Genomic DNA, 18,342 nt, shown 5'->3' with positions numbered 1-18,342 from the left:
CTTCTTTTATATATGATATCTTTTCCGTCTCATTACATTTATAATATGTTTACGATGTATATTTTTCAACAAAAAATAGAAAATACTTTCAAAATTGCATAATTTTCCAATCACCGAAATTCAGTAAAAAATTATCTATTACAGACAAAACAATAAAAAAGTATTTTAAAGTTTGAAACTTATATTGTGAGTATTTTAAAACTATTTCTTATTTTTGAATTATATTTAAATTGCAATGGATCAGGAACCATCCAGACAAGTATTAGTCATCGACGGAAGTGAAGGGGCTAAGACGTGATGACCCTGAAAATATGTGTGTATATGTATGTATAACGAGTTTCAGAATTTTTAGAATATTCAGCGTTCTAGAGAAAAAGAGTCAGTTTTCGGAAATTTTATAGTAAACTGTCTACCTAAAAATATTTTTCTCACAAACAAATCTCTCCTTCAAAACAAACTAGTTCTTTTTTACAATTAACAGTTTTTAATTATTTTATTAGAAAAACATTTTTCAAAAAAAAAATGAATTATGTACTTTGTTTTTTTCATATTTTGTTTTTAAGATGTTATACATATTTCAAGAGACATGTTAAATTTTGAAGAAGTGGTCTCACGATCATCGTAAACTATTGAGTTCATCTTGTGCGTCGGCATTGTTGCCTCGCCACACCGGTCTATTTGATTCGCAAACGAAACGGCCTCTTTGCCCGGGTTACGTCGGCCGTAGCTTTTATATGTGTCAAGGATGCAAAGTTTTAGTGAGAATAATGTCGACATGTTCCTTTGTCCCAAAATGTCCCAAACGACGAATTTGGCCACCTAACCGAGTTTAAGTGTAAAATGTTAGACTCGTATTTGTATAACTCAAAACAGGTATTTTTATATCATATTAAATTAATCGTACACTCGATTAAAAACTATAATTTTTATCTTAGATAAATCATTAATAAATAATGATTAACATTTTGAAAATTTTTGTTAAATTACTTTAAAAAATTTTATACATTTAGAGATTTAATAAAATATATATTTAAAAAAAAGCCAATCCAGCCGAAACCAGCTGTTCGGATGCACATAAATGTCTTTATTCTCGTGTGAAAAACAATAACGAAATAATAAACGTTTCAACCCTTCTTTTTGAGTCCTTATCAATATAAAATCTAACTAACTTACATTTAGATTTAATTTTTTTTTAATTAGCAGATTCTAATTTTAACATACTTATTTGTGTTATATTGCTGCATTCGTATTATGCCAATCATGCAACATCGTTACAGTCGCGATATAGACATAACTTGAAGCAAACTTTGCAAGGTTTCAGATCCTTGACTCTTCAACCACAGACATTACTGTCATTGTGACCTCAAGCGATAACCTATTTGTTATGAGTTCGAACTTGCACAGAGAAACCTTGCGTATAGGAAAGTCCCTCCGTTAGTGAACTAGATCGAATTTAGCATTTTAACGTAGTCTTAAGTTAGGATCTAATGTATGCTGCTTTGAAAAGATACAACACAGTGCTTTTGCCAAGAATAAATTTTCTGCAGTAGGCTATTCAGCTTTATATTTCATCCGTCATGACATTACTCTTAATTTTATTAGATATTATAATTTATAAAAGCTACAAACTAAGACGAGAATTCGTAACATATTTTGCGTTATTTACAACGGATTAGTTTACGAAATACAGTCATGAAACATTATCGATACTAATATATTTTTTAAATTTATTTAACTATCCATAAACAAAATTATTTTTTATTATTCTAAAATTTTGTAAATATATCTTTTGTAATTGTACTTTACGACATAACAAATGACTTAGCACTGATTGTACATTACGAATGATTACGTTTCAGCAAAGTGATTCTCAATAGTATAATGGTCTTTTACGGTAACATCTATTTGCAGTAAATTGCATTGTCCGGTGATCTATCGTGTGATGACGTGAGATGGAATCGATAAGTCGGCACTCGATTTGCATCAACTGACGTCAAGTGACCGCGAATGTACGAGCGAGGTCGTTCGACAAACAAACTGATGATATCTCACTAGACTCAGCTCGATCGCGCTGGTGCCATTGAAAACAGATTGACAATCCTCGAACAATCTTTGTACAACAATTACGATATAAAGTTATTATACAATGTTTTCATGCAATCGAATTAAAATTATTAATAATATGTTAAATATTTGCTTCGGGTCATAATTTATGTATATCTTGCACGTATGTATTTCTTATGTAATTAAACATCGTATGCGTGGCAAAGTCCAGCTGTTTAAAGCGGCGAGCTTGAAATTTAACGTAAAACAACCAAGGTCTCATCTAAGGTCGCATTTATAACGAATGTCCGTGATCGAATGATCGTCAGGACGGAAGTAATTAACGCGCGTTCCTAATAACGCATGTTTTTGTAGCACGCGATGTACAATGCGTGTAGCCGATATTATCGAAGATAAATTGAAATTAGTCTAACAGATGCTGAAAGTCAATAACAACAACAGAAACAAACATGTAACACTTTTTTCTACATTTCGTTTTTTTATCTTTTCAAGCATAAATAACAAAAGCAAATTTTTTCTGAGTTTTTTTCTGTATTCTATAATATAATCTAAATATTCTGTATTCTATATAAATATATTTTTAACTTTTTGAGAGACAGAGAGAGAGAGAGAGAGAGAGAGAGAGAGAGGGGGGAGGGAGAAAGAAACAAAAAGAAGTCTTTTTGCACGTTTCTTTACACATTGTCACAATATCATTGACTTGCGCAAGAAATAATACGAATTTATAAAACTGAAAGCATTAATTAATTCCTCAAAGTCAACATTTTCGATGCAAGAACGAAACAGTGCTTCTTTAATTCATCGTGATGAGATTATTCACTCCTATTGGACTGAACAGAAAAATTGTTACGTGCTTGTCAAGTGGCGCGAGATTCTTGTTTGCGCAAAAGATGCGCGACGAGTGTGAATACGGAAGAATAAGAAAAGAGAGGCGAAACGGAATTACATATATACCATCGCGTCTCGCGTAACATTATGCAATCTTTCGACAGCGTTGCGGAGAGACGTTATTTCCTCGTGCCAAGGTCGAGGGTGCGCATGCCCGTCGAATCTTCTTCAAGATCATACGCCGATTCTCGCATTTTTTTTCATATTTCCGCCGAAACAACAATTTAAACACACAGATGAAAAGCCAAGCTCGATATTAAGCTTATACTTATCGCCGTTACGCTTTAAAGGTGTTGGATCAAAGAATCAATATAAAATAATCCTGTCTCCTTATTTTAATTAAATATTTATTTATTAATTTGTAACTATATATTATTACGTATATCATAATATGATATTAATATGTTTCTCAACAATAATATGTTTATTATCGTTTCATCGATAAAGAGTAATATTTCGAGAAACATATACTGTCATCTTGAATTTAAACTTTTTTGTTTGTGATTGATACGGTGTTCGCTGCGCTGGAATCCATAGCAAAGCTGCGCAATATGGTACGAGCGCAGTAATAAGCGAAGTTATTGCGCGCGCGGTTTACGTGAAGAATCCAATCCAAGGATCAAAGCTCAAAAGACGACAATGACGCGTGACACAGTTTTTAAACGCGACCGAGCCGCGACTGATCGTCGTAATTGATGCACGCGATGTGATCTAAACCGGGAATACGTGAGAACCAGTTCAGATCCAGTTCCCCTCTCGCTGCACCGGCTGATAGTCGCATCGATCGACCACCAAGGCCGCGTCTTATTCGGGCAAGGCCAAGGTCGTTGGCTGGCATTGCCAGCTGAGGTGAGATTGCAATTTCTCGCGCAGAATTGCGCCAGAATTGCAAAAAGCTACGTTTGGTTAACGTTTTACGTAATTAGCAGGTAAGGTATAGCTCAAGTAAAAAGGAATTAAGATTCAATTCGTAGAAGTTTATTTCGCCAAATTTGCGCGGTAGACATATAATTTATTATTTTTTATCTGTCCAACGCATCGAGAGATTAATAGCTTTTTCCCAGTTTTATTAAATAATAATAAATGTGACTTTATATTTATTTTTGTATAATTCAGATAACAATAATTTTTGGAATTTTGTCAATAAGTTTTTATCTTATAATTAATGTCTTATAATTACATTTGTAAGAATATTTTAGAATATAGTTTCCATTACGCAGTTTTTTTCGATCCGGATAGTAATCTTGTACATATATCATAATCCATGTGACGAAATGTTGCGACATGCCACATTGACCTCTTCCACTAAGCTTGTTTCCGAAACGCTGACCTTGCGATAAGACGAGTCAAGGATAGAAGTATGCGTGCCTTGTCTTTTATCGGCCGTTTCCGGGGTCTATTCTAACCCAAACTTGACTTCGTATCACTGATATAAATTTCCGGTTTTATTGAACTGACAAACAAGCAAAGACTTACGCCTCACATCAGTATTGAACATGCTTCTTCATATTACATCAACAAGTGGCGACAGAGATATAAGAATATGAAAATAAATAATCCAAACATTACGTAATATATTTTTCACCTTGTTATATTTTCTGCATGGCACTAAGCTGATAATTTTGAATTTGTATAAGCAAGCATCGTAGAAACGCGACGTAGAATAGTTTCTAAAACAATGTATACAATTTTGTGTACCTCCCGCTTGGCAATAAGTCAATAATTTATATGGTTGTCTCTGTTCAATTTACTATGAAATCTTCGTATACCGAAATATTTTAGTCTAATTTCTCGTAATTTCTGTTGGCACTCTAATATAGACTCTGACCTTCTACTACATATCATGTAAACGCGAAATCTGTTTGTAGATAATTTTTCAATATCTAGTAACCAGATCATTTTTCATAAAATATTACGTATTACGTAATTTCGTGTCTGCTTAGTAATCAATAAAGTATCAAAAGAAACATATTACATGAATAAAAACACCACATAGTAAATGTTGGAACAAATTAAATTTCAAACAAAAAAATTATCCCGATGAAAATTTTTCTCAAAATTTTTCATATAATTTTTTAGAATTTCTCTATAATTTTAACTTCCTCACATTTTTTATACGAATTGGAACATTTCTCAGAAAATCTACATCTTTTCTCAGAATGTTTCATATATATTAATTATAAAAAAAAAATCGTAAGATTTTTAAGATTTTTTGTAAGTATAATTTCTGATCTGAATTCTGAAATGTTACAAAATCTAAAAAATTTAAAAATACTTTTTAAAAATTATGGGATGAGAAATTTCAGAATATTTCAGAATTCACTTATATGAGAAGTTCTGAGAGAAGATAAACTTTCCGAATATTCCTGAATATTTCTGAAAAATGTTCCAATTCGTATAAAAATTATGAGACAAATTTTCACTAGAGTAGAATCAATTAAGACACAATAATATCAACATATACATACATAATAAAATGAAAATGCAGAATTTTTAAAAATTGCGAGATTTAGGTCAGTGTTATTACTCTTTATTCAGAAAGCCTTAAAGATACATAATGCTAATGAAAGACTCATCTGAAAAATTCTGAAAGGCTCGCAGTAGGGTATATCGCTCCTACCTTGGTTTATTAACGACGGTTAAAAGGGTCGAGACAAGACATCTCATCCTTTGTTTCGCTACCGTGTTGCGTGACCCTGAAAATCCACGAGACCGCGACGTAGGGTCAAACGACGTGCGCGTGGTCGCACACATTTGGTGCGATGTATCATTCACGTCGTGATATAGAAATGCCTTCTCTGGCAGTTAGTAATAGTAGTAGTAGTAGTAGCAGTGACAAGAGGCAGCGATGATGACGATGGATGGGGAGAGGGGATCATGACTAGTAGTAGTCGATATATATCTATACAACGTGTCCGCTCCGGCCGCCCGTGACCATGTGGCCTTGTCCTTGTACGACGTCGCATCGAACAGCAACTACGTGCCACCGACACTCGTCGGCTTCGCCGCGCGCCGGTGGAACCTTCCTACAACGAGTGTGAGGAAAGGAGGAGAGGAGGCGCGAATAGAGCGTGTGCACACATACGATGTGCATACATACACATTACAATAAAATAACGATGAGTCGAAGCGCCGTTTTAAACAAATTTGCACAGGTGACTAATGCGGAAAAACTAATTTTTTCCACATTAATGTCTCTACGATAAAGGCAGTGGAAAATCCTGCATGTTGATTTCATGCCGGATACATATCGCTGTCATTGAGAGATATACAGTCTTTGATCTTTAATCTATGAGGGAAGAAGGGGATCGTGTTATAAATTTATCTGTAACGTCATCTGTAATGTTTGTTACGCAGACTCTACATGTTAATGTTTTACACAGGTTTACTTAGTACCAAGTCTTGTCCGCTGTAAGAGAATTTTAGTATTATATATGTGTGCATTGTTTTTTTTATATCTTAATATTTTTAATTTTTCAATTTCTTTGTTAAAATAAAATTTTCGTCAAAATAAAATTTTCAATAAAATAAAGTTTATATTTGGTGTTAAATGTCAAGGCTATAATTTCTTTTAATAAAAAAGTCTTCTGTGCGATATCTAATGTCATAATAATTATATACAGCTTTATCATGTTAGTAATCGATATGTATACTCGCTGCTGAATTACATTGAATGTATTATGCACTTCTGAACAGGTGCCTATCTGAGCAGAAGTCGGAATTTTCGTCTGATTGCGTTTCGCTAGCACAAGGAAGGTTATCTTGTCGTGTGTTCATCGTTATCTGATGATAATGCGCTGAGTGACTCAGCGAGATGAGTTCAAGTACAGATTCGAGTGATCTTTACCTCGAGCGACGCAATTGACACTTTCGTAATATTAGCGAATAAATATCGCGAAGAATCTTATTTTAATCTAGCAAATTAATCGCTTTTTATATCTCCGTATATAGTTATTATTCGATCATTTATAAATTATTTTTATTTATGAACTAGCTTTTTTTTCTGAAAGATTCAAATGCACAGCATCGATTACATAATGTTATTTTCTAATAATTTTACAAATGCGATTATGAGAAAAGATTATGTAAGAATATGTATACATGGCTTTGTATAACAAAATTGTAAAATTAATTTTTAAATGATTTTTTTAATTGAATGATTAGACAAAATATATTATGACAGAATTAAAATTTAAATATTTGAACATTATATTATTTTCCATAGATATTATAAAGTAGTTTCGAAATTCATGAAGTATAATCGGAATCAGAGAGAATATATAGAAAGACCGATTCGAGTCTTAAATAAACTTCGTACAGTGTCTTGCATAATGCTGTTTGTGACGAAACTTTGCCAAACAAGGTTTGTAATAATAATGAAACTGAATGTTTCATTATAAACCATCTCCAATTGTTCCATTTCTGATATCACTGACTATTATATATATTGTATTTTAGTTTTCCATTTTATTTTTTTAATGAATCTTGAAGGATTTATTTCATGTTTTAAATGAATTTTCTGTTTTACCTTATTTTACTCTTCTCTGTAAGTCGAAAACTCTTCAGAGTCGAGATTGTTGAATTTTATTTAACTTTTCAAAGAACGAGATGGCCATACAGTCAGAGGATCGCATATAGATATTATGTCAGCATTATGTATAGATACTAGCCGGCTTATGTTCGATCTTTTTGACCAGAAATCACGTCGAAGGTCGAGAGCGGCCGAATACGTCGTACAAACGCTTTAAAACAGTCCAACATCTTTGGTCTACGTCCTTGCGACAGTTTTAGTTTTCGGGGAGATCGACTCACTGTTGCGAGGGAGGCGTGGTTACGTGTTGCGGCTAGTTTACACTAATCTTACACATAACTAGTGTAAGGTTACTCTCTGCAAGTTAGCTGTCGTGTGTGAGCCTACATAGTCGCTTAAAATTAGAGACATATCAAGTAGGAAGCAAATTGTGAGGCAACCTGGGTGGCGAGATAACCCAATGAAAATCGCTTCTATTTTCGGATGTACTTGCCTTCTACAATAATTGCGCGATTTAAACAACGGTAATCTAAATAATCATATTAAATAATTTGCAAAAGTCTTGATGAAATTTGATCTTTACTTAAAAAAAAAAAAAACAACTTGCTGTCCTTTTTTTTTCATTAATCTTGTCGATTAGAAGTAACATAGCAGTCGTTTAAGAAGTATCATAGCAGAATTTGGCACATCTAAGAGCCTGTACATCAACGTACTTCGGAATTCTGGTTGACAGTTTGTTCTTGTTGACGATCTCACGACGGCGGCGGCGGCGGCGGCGGCGGCGGCAGTGTCACAAGGACGACGGCGCACACATCAATGTTGTATCGTCACGCATGTGCGCAGCATGTTACTAGTGTTGCTACGTGCACGCGTATATATCTCCGCCTCGCGGATTTGTCGCAATGTCTCGTGTCGTTTGGAGGCAGAGCCGGAGCGAACATGGCGAGACGTGTGGCGAGGCAAAGAGCAGAGCGGAGCGGAGCGGAGCGGAGCGGAGCGACGCGGCGCGGCGCGACCTTGTCCTTGAGCATAATCTTTCCTCGTTATCGGACGGCCGTCGAGGCTGCGGTCGCATCGGACCGACTGCGAGCGATTAGTGCAACTCCCGACCGTGCGTCAGCCTTCTTTTTATTTGTGAATAATAATGCACCCGGTATCGCAGCGTACGATGATCGGGAGCACGATGATGATATACATATAAATTTTTGCATTAATTGTGAGAAAACGTGTTTGGACTTCTATTGTTTGCGATCGGTACACTTTTCATTATACACTTAAACCTAACTTAAACCTTTTAATCAATGTAAATTGACTTTTATTCCGATTTAATTTACTTCCGTCATCTTTTTCTAATTTTTAGAATTAGAAAAAAAGTAAAAAGGTACAAGTTAAATGGTTGAAGTCGATCTATATTGATTGAGAAAAAAAATGGACCTTACTCCAAAATCGATTTTGTGTTTCATTTACATTGAGGTAATAATTGAAAAGGAGTATATAATCTCTCGCGTTTGAATTTTCATTGCAAATATTATTGGCTTCGCACATAAGAACTATTCCAGGTCTAGGCCTGTTTTTCCTGAGGACTGTTTTCCTGAGAAGAAAGATAATCCGAGTACCTCAAGCCATGACTGTCACGAGTCATCTTGAACGAGCGCTATTGGTTATCAGTGATACCCCCCAGGTTCTAGGAAGCAAAGTCGCTATCGCTGACCTTGCTAGCGAAATACTTAACGCAGCGGCACGTGTGCGACGACGTAGAAGCTGACGAAGCAGAAGAGACCCGTGGATAACGAACGAGGACGCGTGAAAGAAAAGGAGCCTGCAGTGGCGCGATGTTTAATTAAGACATTATCTATTTTGATATATACTATAGGCAACACGCAGCATGTTTAGATCATTGTAACCATTATAGATTAGAGAATATCATCGATATTGCTAGAATAATAATAGATGTAAAAATATATTTTTTTATCTCGCTTGTTTATCTTATCATATACGTGAATGTCATTACTTATTTATTACCTGAGCGTAAAATTCAAATAATGTGGGAGTAAATTGAATAAACGTATGAAGTCCAAGGTAAGAGGAAAGTGGAAGAGGAAGAATAAAGAGGGACAAAGGGGATTCCGACACGCGCAATCTAGCGTTTCTGAATATGAATACGCTCGGCTATATTATTAGCTGGATCGTTGGAAATACGCGCGCGCAAGGTCAGCTTTCGCGTCTCATTTCCTTTACCTCTCTACGTGAGACCGTTGTTTCATCCACCCCCTAATCATAAAGATGAATCTACCGTAAGCATGTTTTTTTCATAGGCATTGACGAACAATCGCGCTTGTTTTTTTTCGTGCACGTGTCTTGTCCACGTGTCTGTCACTAAAAAAATAACTACTCATTGTTCAGAAATATTTCTTGAAAAACGACGCAATGTTCGCTTAATTATTAGAAAAGGATAATTTTGCACTCATGTACGTTATTTATGGCTATGGCGAAAATTTAAGCAGTAAGACGTAAGCAGATTAGCATTTTAGATTTGCTTACGTCATTGCCTTATATTTTCTACTATAATTTTTGACGATTTCTTTACTATCTTACGTTTTTCTACGATAAAGTCATCGATTTTTATCCTATCGAAATGATAATCATAGCTATTTAGAGTAAATATTTCGGAGGCCTTGACGCTCCCAACTGGTTTACGTGGCGTGACTTCCGGCGCGCTTTCACAAATGACTCGTCTCTCGAAGGGACGTTTTCGTTGCCTCACCTCGAAGCGTTTGGTCAATAGTATTTAACATGATGACTCACTTATACCCTCGCAACTTTGTAGATTTACAAAGCATAGCTCCTGCCATAAAAATGACATTAAGTGATTACTACTAAAAATAACTACGCCCAATATGACTTACTTGCTATTTATAGATAGTTACGCATGAATAGTTAAATCTTTACTGTCATCACATCCATGTGAATATCGAAAATATCTATTGAATATGTTATATTTTCAATTAATATTCAGAAATGTTCCTATATATTTTGAATCTAACCACTAATTTTCAATATTGGACTCAGCAAAAATTGTAACATTTAGGAAAAAGCTTTTATTAGATACATTTATCTTATTACAATTGTAAGAACAAAAAATTAAAATTAATTTGAAATTTTTCTTAAAAATAGCTTTTACTAAAAGTAAAAACAAATTATTGCACTAATTAAACCATTTTTTATTCTGTCTCCAACAATTATCAATGATAATTATTAGAAAAATTAGAAACACGTATAGTAAATGTAATATATAAAACATTGTGAAAAGTAGTTAGATTAGATTTTAGCATTTGAATCTTTACGCAAAGCTTTATGCAAATCTTTTTCGTTCTTCAAAAATTTAACATCTTTGTTACTGAATTTGAACGAATAAAAAAAAAGAAAAGAAAAGAAAAATAAAGATTTCTACTTTTTTTTTTTTTTTTACAAAGCGGTGCTTTCTTGCAGTCTCGCAATTGCGCAATTACGCAATTATTACGATCGGATACTGATCTTTTGCGGAAGAACTGGAGTTCCGTTACAATGCAACGAACTGTAGCCACGACGAGTAACTGTAAAGGACTCCAACGTGCTAACCTGTTGCAACAGTCAGCAAGGATGCAAAGAAGAAATACACATCGATCGCAATGAAATATTTTACAAACCTCCTTATTCTCTTTTATGACATTATATATAAATTAAGTCTAATTGTCTCGGTCAGCTCGGGCGATTTATGACACGTTCTGATAATAGCTACAGGTGAGGGAAAGAGGAGAACATTTCTTTCTTAGGTTTGAAAAGATTTCATTCGATCGATTCGTTACCATACACTTTCGACGTAGGCTCTGATCGATAAGGCTAAAAATATCAAACGATAGCGTATGTATGCGTGGACGATCGGATGATATCGGGATCGTCAGTGTCATGCAGTGTCAGGGGGACACTCCATTATGGAATAACAGGAAATCGGATACCGGGCGGCGGAGAACTGGTATCGTCGTAGCTGGGACCTTAGTTTGGTAATTGCGACACCCTCGTTGCGATAGTGCCGACGACAGGTGATCGCGCATATCATGTATCTTTATACATCCGTTATTCACGGCATAACACTCTTCTCTACATCATTCGCGATAAAACGTCGCGTCGGACATTCGAACGTTAACGATAAACATACAGTAGTCGATATCGACTTGCAAAGTCCTTGAGAGCAGGAAACGATTTAACGGCGCAACTGTTCCATCTTTATAGCCGGATCACTGGTTAATGATTAAAATAATACGATCGTTATCGTTGATCAGGATATAATTAGTTGATTTAATCGGTTTTCGGTAATCGAAGTCAGTTATCGTTTATTTTATTACGTTAGTTAAGAATTCAGTGATGCGTATTTTTACGTTGATCGCATTTATTAATTGCTCGTGAATGTTATCCAAGGACAATGGTCCGTCGTGAAACGAAAACACGTTACGTAAGTGACATCGCATTTCGAAGCTGCTTTGAGAGATCACAGCGCAATTTCATCGTTCTTTAGGTCTGTTTGACTAAAGAACTCCTCGTAATATATTACAAATTTAATACATTCTATAAAAAAATAGCGATGTAAATTTAACACTATGAATTTTAAATCAACACACCTTCATAGTGTTTATATAAACATTGGAGATTTCAATTGGAGATTTATTGATGTTAATATTAAATGAGAATTATGTAGACATGAGTGTATACTTTTTTTTAGAATGTATACTTTATCTAATAAAAAATAAACAATAATTGAGATATTGAAATCGCACATTTTTTTTATGCGTAAAAAGATAGAAAATTATTAAAGAGTAGACTTATGTACAGATTAAAAATCACAGACTACCTCCGAGCGAAGCCAGTACCTATCGAGCAGCGGTAGGAACTGGCTAAGTGCATCGAAGCATCGACGCTATTTCTGCACACACACATATACGTACGTAGACAAGTGTCAACGGCCTCGTCACTATTCAGCGCAAGTGCGCTTCGCTGGTCAGGCATGGCGTGGACGTCGAGTAGCGACGAAAGAGTATCAGAGGTCGATGTTACAACGCCCAACTTCCTTCTCGTTCATATACGAAGTCAATAAATGGGGATTATGTAAATTTGAGGAAAGTCACCGGTAAATGTAACTCCTCGGAAATTTAAATTGTTAAATGACCTTTCTTCATAAGACATGTCGATTCGTCATTCGATGTTATAATCTTAAAGTAATGAAAAGTTTTTACGATATAAGGTATGTACGAGAAGAGAATGGACTGACTGTACTGAAATGGCGGTGAATGAACTGTCAATTCGTTTTCGAACGACAGACCGTATAATTATGTATGTTCGTTGCGGTTCAATCGACAAATGGGTCCCGACAGTATCACGTGATTCCTTCAAATTATGTCACAGTCAATCTCCGCACTCCTGCGTTTATTGAACCATATAATATATTCGAACGTATATAGCGAAACAAATTTACACGTGAGATTATTAGAATAAGAGTGAAATATAGTTGTTTTTACAATTTAAAATTTTTTTTTTATCTTACTTAGCTTTCGATACGAGCTATGGTAAGTGAGAGGTGAGAGACTTAAAAGTGATAGCACTTTTTATTAATATATATTTAATAAATATTTTTATTTGTCTTTGAAACTTTTGTTATAAAAAATTGATATTCAATTATGATACGAATTTAGATCGATGAGAATGAATCTATAATTAAATAAGAGAAATCCTTTTCTCGGTCTTAATGTTTAAATGTTTCTGTGTGAATTTATACACATATCTGATTCTGTAAATCGCGCGCCGATTTTTTCATTCACGAAATGTAATCGTGAACAAAACCAAAATAGTAATGTCATTTATTAAATTGACAAGCAATTTAAAATAAAAATTGATATGTCGCTTTTTTATTACATATTTAGTTTAAAAGAAAGTTTCAGAAGCAAATTCTTAAATTTATTTGATTAATTTCTTATAGATATCTTTCTAACGTTTCTATTAATATTTATCGTGATGCTTCGGATAGAAACATCAAAGCTGTTATTTATTATCACGATAAAATTTGATCGATTTTATGACATATACGCCTTTCATTAATCGTCGATCATTAAGATTCTCTTTATATGTAACTTGAAAAGTATTAAGAGAAACTGATAGTGTGCCTCATAGATGGTTCTTTCAAAGTAGACGATACAATCTATGAAAAGTAAATGTGAAAGGAAAATAAGAAAGCAGATGGACAAGGAAGTGAAAGCGTACGAAGTTCATGTTTTGTTAGAAAAATCGTTCATTAGATTTTCATATGTTCTTTATGTTATTATGAACGTATTAATTAGAACAGAATTGGCATTATTTTCGCAAACACTGTTAGATTTACTGTTAGAAAATATTTTTATATATGCAAATTATCAACCAGCAATTCTAGACTGAAAATTTTCGATCGATAATTTTCTTACATAAAATATATTTGTGATTTACAAAATATTTTATTACTCTCGTGGCGTAATTAACCCTTGTACGCCAAATGTATTCTCCATTGATGCTTGTTTGATGGTTAACTATAGCAAGAGCCCAAGAGGTCAATGATTCCGCGGTCCTGTGAAGGCGGTGTAATCATCGAGCAAACTAGCACCAGTTGAAGCGGGCGCAAATGTGACCTAATACACGCGGGGGCAGTCACCTCTACCCGTTGTTATACCGCTGCAATCGCGAGGGATTCTATTTGTATCTCGTTACTTCCGAGTGGCTACAAGTTTGTCGGTACTTTTCTTTGGAGCAACAAAAGACGAGCAATAAAAATTTATGAAGTGAGTACTTGACCAAATTTATAAATTATAATTAATGTAAATTAATTATAAATAACATTCGAGTTTGAATAGTAATAATAATTAACGGTATATGTAAATAGAAAAATAATTATTCATGATTATTTCACTCTTATGTAATTTTCAAACAGTCTCAAATGCTTTCATGGAAGTTTAGATGAAATAAAATAAATTAAAATTAATATTTTCTGTGCATTATCATAATGTCGCGTTATGATGATTATTTTATAGATTTTGAGGTAACAATGATAAAATTTAATTGAGTATTACTTGTTTCTTCTTTAACTTTGATCCATGTTTCTATTCTTTAGTGTATAAAATCCTTAATTAAACAAGCATGTGAGAACGTGCAATTCTTCGGTCAATGACCTACAGCTTGTGGTTGTGATTCAAAGCAAGGAATAATGAGATAAATTAAGAATTGACAGACAATTTTTTCCAAGATAACAGGCATGGAATTTGAAAAGATAAATATTTTTATTTAAAAAATCAAATATTCTAGAAAAATTTTATTCGCTTAATGAGCCATATATATAATATAACACACGTAACTCTGTATGTTTGAAATCTCTTCCTTCGAAGACGTCAAAGCAGTTAATAACATTAAATCTATGAGATCTATACATGTTGATTAAAAAACACTAATTAATTTCAAGAAACCAAAATAACTTGCATAAAAAGAGTAAATATTAAGTTTATTTTAGTAAAAATAATTTAAATTTAGATGTAAAATAAAGAAAATTGAAGTGCATTGAATTGACAATTTTTATGTAAAATGGCGATTGCTACAATAACAGATACAAGAATTAAGAATTAATGGATAAATTCAAATACAATAATATATTTTTTATTTTAATATTACTTCATAGAGAAAAGTGAATTACTTTTACTCATCATCAAGAATCTTATGCAAAAAAAAATCACTGCATAATGGGTCTAATAAATCCACCAACAGTTTCGAAAGATTAAATATCTTACAAATAATTCATAAAAAATATTCAAATATTCAAGATGTGCAGTATGACTGTTATTGCGCGTATAGAAACGAGCTCGTTCCGAGATCGATATCGCGCAACGAAACCGATGATCATCTCCCACCAGATAAACTCTCTCTCCTTGCAATGTTTCCGTGGTTTACGTATATCAGTCGTCGGTTCAACGACCGACACGGTTTCGCTCGCGTTCGCGCCGCGCCACATACGTATACGTACGTACGTAGATTTACTCGACCGACGAAACGTAAAGACCCCGGGACTGGCGAGCGTTTCGGGAAGATGACGAAAATATACCAGTTAAGGAGCACGGTCAATGACCAGCTCGGTTCTTCCCGCGCCATGTCGCCGATACGGCGTAATCCGATGACGAGTTTCCGGGCACCGAAAGCCGTCAATTAAATGTAACGCGAAATCATCCCCCCCTCTCTCTCTCTCTCTCTCTCTCTCTCTCTCTCTCATATTTATCATGAAATAATAAATGAAATATCATGGAGATACTTGTTTAATGTTTTATGACAGAAATTAATTAATGTTTTATAATCATATTTATCTCGTATTTTTCTTTCATAGAACTCTTCAAATACTAATATAAGAATGCAGATTGTAAAAAGAAATGTAGATAATAAAAATGATGAATTATGTCATAATGTACACACGATAAAAATGTTGCGTGTAAAATGGCTCAAAGAAGAGTAAATATTTCATAAAAAGCACACAGTCTCATTTTATTGCATATAATCATCTTTCACTTTATGTGATTTATTTAACTATCGCTTATATATGTAGACTCGTCAAAGTTTATATTTTTTAATACTATTGACCTCGAAGGGAATAACGACAATACGTGATGAAATCATTTAGGAGAGCGGTCATTCACCTTAACGTTCTTGAACTTTCAGGGTCGCTTAACGCGAAGCTCTCGATGTGAGTCTTATCGTTTTAACAAAACGTCGGCTCGAATTACGCCTAGCTCTTTATCGCATCACCACGACTATTTCTATCAAGGACTGTGCTTACGTCGTACGTTGGCCGACACATTGGTGTATGGCTGAGCCACCTAAATAAACGAGATTTAGGGCCAGTTTCATTAAGGTTGATTAGCGTTGACCGTAATTAACTGAATTTTCTTCTCGTGCATGCTACGGTCAAAGTGAATCTAAAAAAAATATACGAAATCACTAATTAGGGTTAATAATAAAGGCCATTGGTGCAATTGACTTTTAGTCTCGTATGAATTGATATTCGCTCTTCGTACAGTCTGAACAAAAATTTGATATCGTCTTTGCATAACAAAAATTATAAAAGAAGATACATGCTTATATACATGAATTATATATTTTATTCATATATAATATAAATGAAATTTGTTAATGTAAGTTGTTATATATCAACGGATGGTTCCGTTGAGAATCAAAATGTTTGGAAGATTTTTGTAATTTGTAACAATATATTCTTTTGCATCGACAACGTGCTTAGCTCATTTAGCCCATACGAATTTATTATTGAATTTATCAGTTCGCTTGAATCTTTAAAGTTTTTTAATTTTATTTTTAAATGAAATTTGTTAAATTATTGTGAATTTAGCTAATAATATTAATTTACAAAAGGGTTCACAACTGAATGGTGATTCTTATATATTTTTATATAAAAGAATATAAAGTTAAAAAAATTTCATCGCCCATAGTTTTCGAAATTACAAACTTTATTTTTTAAAAAATTCTGCAAATTACAACTTTACAACTTTTTTCTTTTATAAGAGTAAAATACACAATCAAACATGAGAAAAATATTTGACTATAATTAGTCAATTCTTACAACTACAACCACTTACAACTACGCTTACGCAATTGTAAAATGGGCTTAAGAATCATTATGGGGTTTTAAGAACCGGTAATTTTGTAAATTACTATGATTTTTTTACATTAATTATTGCCAAGGAAGTGTTATTATTTTAATATATCATTTAAAATTAAATTTAATATATCACTTAAAATTGTACAAACAGAACAAAAAGAACTTATGTATTACATATAGCTGTACATGTTTTACATATTAAAAATTTGCGTTATTACATCAGAAATTTAAAGCGGAGTTTCTAAAAATTGATGAATGATAGAATTTTCTAAAGAACATAGCCTTTTTCAGTGTAAAAGATCCTACAAGAAACATTTGTTACTTGACAAATAAAATTGGATGTTCAGTGTAATCTGAGAAATAATTAATTACTTTCGAATTCGCGAACGTTATATGGATTCCACGAGGTAGCTGGAACTGGAGCAATGACCTTCGAATTTGGTTCGGTCGACAAGGTTCGTGAACCCTGGAAGGAGTTGGCAGGCCTCGGGAAAGATGGTACAGTTATACCCTCCTCCTCCATCTGCTCTTTCCACGTTCCTCTTTCTCCATCTTCTTCTTCCTCCTTCTCCAACCACTTCTTCCTCCTCTCTAACAATAAACGCGCGCTCGCGTTCACTCCCGCGCTCTTGCCTGACCGAAAGGAAATACCGTATGGTCACCTCGGCCTCGTCACCGCGAAGACAAGAGAAAATCCCGCGGCGTTCGTCGACCCTGAAGTCAGATATGTTTCGAATCGAAAGGATGACTGCGGATAACAGTAATCTTTAAGCTGCGGAAAGCAGATTAAAAAAAAAGTATTATGTTTCAATCCTCTTTTTTAAATCGAAATTTCATCACTTTTATCATTTCTCGCGACTTGTAAACCTTTCAATATTGGATATATGTCGATAACTGAATATCGCATACAATTTAAAATTTACTTAAAATTTAAATGGTTTATTAATTCAGAAATAGTCTAGGGTTTTTAAATGTTTTTTTTTTCTGTTTTTATCCTCATGAGATAACTCAGATAAACGCTGCGGCATTTCTTAGCTTTTAATTGAGTAAACGAATAACATGCATACACAAAAGCAAGACTCGTGGAGGTCATCGAACCTCGAAAACGTATGAAATATTATCACACGTAATAGAGCATAAATTTTTACGGATCTTT

General features: G+C 33.9%; 1 long non-coding RNA gene across 2 annotated transcripts; it reads left to right on the top strand.

Moving 5' to 3' along the window:
- Nucleotides 1-1,228: 1,228 nt before the first annotated feature.
- On the top strand, nucleotides 1,229-16,739 carry LOC105145606 (uncharacterized). Of its 2 annotated transcripts, none has more exons than XR_015544074.1 (3): nucleotides 1,229-3,881; nucleotides 14,077-14,319; nucleotides 16,232-16,739. It is a non-coding gene; the product is annotated as an uncharacterized LOC105145606 (long non-coding RNA). The 2 variants fall into 2 exon arrangements; XR_846092.2 differs by lacking the exon at nucleotides 1,229-3,881 and adding an exon at nucleotides 10,941-12,458 and having other exon boundaries at nucleotides 16,232-16,737.
- Nucleotides 16,740-18,342: the final 1,603 nt, after the last annotated feature.

The sequence above is a fragment of the Acromyrmex echinatior genome, chromosome 2 (genome assembly GCF_024713525.1).
Source record: "Acromyrmex echinatior isolate Ae372 chromosome 2, ASM2471352v2, whole genome shotgun sequence".
NCBI classification, from domain to species: Eukaryota; Metazoa; Arthropoda; class Insecta; order Hymenoptera; family Formicidae; genus Acromyrmex; species Acromyrmex echinatior.
This window is presented reverse-complemented; position numbering and strand designations above follow the sequence as displayed.